Source organism: Garra rufa, chromosome 21 (genome assembly GCF_049309525.1).
Source record: "Garra rufa chromosome 21, GarRuf1.0, whole genome shotgun sequence".
NCBI classification, from domain to species: domain Eukaryota; kingdom Metazoa; phylum Chordata; class Actinopteri; order Cypriniformes; family Cyprinidae; genus Garra; species Garra rufa.
In genome coordinates, this window is record NC_133381.1 from 16600387 (window position 1) to 16603152 (window position 2766).

Consider the following 2766-nt stretch of genomic DNA (forward strand, 5'->3'; position numbering starts at 1 on the left):
ATCTGCAGAGACCAGCTGATCAGCTCAGCCTTTCCACCTCCGTCCCTCACTCAGCCAATCACACAAGCCGCTCAGCCTACTCCAGCGCTTCAACAGCCAATCACACAGCGCTCTGTTCCGCACACAGCCAATCACATGGAGCCGTAGCGCCCTCTCTTGTTCAGTTAAATCGTGTACGGTAGGGTTGCCAGATTAGCGGAAAGCTCTGCTTTTGTAACGTGTAATCTTATGTGTCCCTAGACCACAAAACTAGTCTTAAGTGTCACAGGTTTATTTGTAGCAATAGCCAAAAATACACTATATTGCCAAAGGTAATGAGACATCCCCTTCTAATGAACACGTTTGACTACTTTAGTAATTTCCATGAGTACAAATCTGAATGTTGAAGCATATAATGATATTCTAGGAAACTGTGTGCTTCTAATTATATAGCAACAGTTTGGATAGGACCATTTTCTATTCTAACATGACAATGTCTCTTTGTATGAGGCAAAGTTAAAAAAGAAATCATAGGCCTATGTCACGCAACAATTGAACGTCTCTGAGTGGGGTGACGGCAGTTCCGGTTAGCTTTTTAGGGACGTTCTAAAACGCCTTACGTGGCTTAATGTACATAAAAAACTACCAGGAAACCCCACATTTCTGTCAAACCTTACTTGGAACAAACACTAACTACTATCTAAAGAACGAGTCCTTATTCGACAGGTAAAGTGAATAATATCACGTTAAGCGTTTTCTCCCTCATAGAAGCCCGTTATAAGGAAACAGCGTAACGTGGTTTAACGTATCTCAACGACTAGGGAAAAGTAACTTCTGTTAAATTTCAGTTATAATAAATACTTGCTGCTGTCAAACGAATGAAATATCATTCAGCATATAAAGTGAATAATATCACGTTAAGCGTTTTATCCCTATATAACTCCATTAAGGAAAAAGCATAACATGGTTTGTTATAATGGACTTCTATGGGGGGCGATCACTTTGTATGCTGAATAAGAGCTCGTTCTTTTGACAGCAGCAAGTATTTATTATAAGTAAAATTTAACAGAAGTTCGGTCTTTCCTGATCGCTGTTGAGGTACGTTAAACCACGTTAAGCTGTTTCCTTATAATGGGCTTCTATGAGGGAGAAAACGCTTAACGTGATATTATTGAATGTCAAAGTCAAGTGTATTTATATAGCAGAGATAAGAGTAATACATGTGTCAGATAAAACATCCTTTTTAATTAATCGAATTTTGTTTTATTTACAATCATTGGTGGGAATACATAGATGGGGCTGATCGTCCCCCCAGTTATTCCAGGGAAACCGGGTTGGTGTAGTATTTTAAGTTTCTTCCGACCACTTTGCGAGACATAGATGCTCTCCTTGTTGAAATGCAAACTGCAAACGAAAGTGCTGCCCCGGAGAATATTAAAAGAAGGCCCCTCATCTCTCTTTATTAATCTCACCCAAGACTTGCATAGTGTTTCGTCGTAAAGCAACCTGGTACGCTTCAAGAACAACTGCTGCCATTGTTTTTATCGTTGCAGTAGCGTTACTAGCAATGACCGGAAGTTCTATTACCCTACTCCGCGTTCCGGAAGCAGGAAGTGAGACATAGGCCTATTGATTCAGTCAGTGTGGAAGAACTTGACTGGTCTGCATAAAGCCTTGTCCTAATCCCAGTTGAACATCTCTGCTGTGACTTCAAATGCAGACCTTGAGCCAAAAACTCATCACCAAACGCCAATGACTTGTACATATGGGTACAGTCATTTTAGACACTTCCAAAACTGTTGCAACAGAGATGGAAATACAGTTTTTAATCTTTTCATTTTTGTTACCACAGTTTTCTAAGTGTCTTTTTCTGTTATAAAGAAAGAGGTGTCCCAATACTTTTGTCCATATAGTGGATGTACAAGTCATTGGTGTTTGGTGATGAGTTTTTGGCTCAAGGTCTGCATTTAAAGTCACGCCAGAGGTGTTCAGCTGGGGTTGGGACTTGGCTTTATGCAGAACAGTCACTGAATCAATGATTTCTTTTTAAACCTTGCCTCATACACAGAGGCATTGTCATGTTAGAATAGAAAAGGGTCCTGTCCAAACTCTTGCTGTAAATTCAGAAGCACACAGTTCCCTAGAATATCATTATATGCTTCAACAGTAAGATTTGTACTCATGGAAATTACTAAAGCAGTCAAAGCTGTTCATTAGAAGGGGGCGTCCTAATACGTTTGGAAATATAGTGTACATTGTATGGGTTAAAATTATTGTTCTTTCTTTTATGCGAGAAATCATTGGTATATTAAGTAAAGATAATGTTCCATTAAGATATTTTGTAAATTTCCTGCCGTAAATACATCAAAGCACAACTTTTTGATAAGTAATATGCATTGCTAAGAACTTCATTTGGACAACTTTAAAGGTGATTTTCTCTACAGTCTGATTTATTTATTTATTTTTATCCTCAGATTTACAAATAGTTGTATCTCGGCCAAATGTTGTCCTATCCTAAGCATACATCATTATTCACTTATTATTCACCTTTCAGATGATGTATACATCTCAATTTCTAAAAATTTACCCTTATGATTGGTTTTGTGGTCCATGGTCACACTTTTTTTTCTTACTAAGCAAATACAGTGATTTATTTAAAAACATCTGGCAACATCCCATTTGTCCTACAAAGACTTCCGTACAGACCAACCTGCTCATCCTGCTGTACTGGTCACTTTAAACATGCCAGCCTGTGTGTAATTATAGACAATAAGTGATCTTGCCATG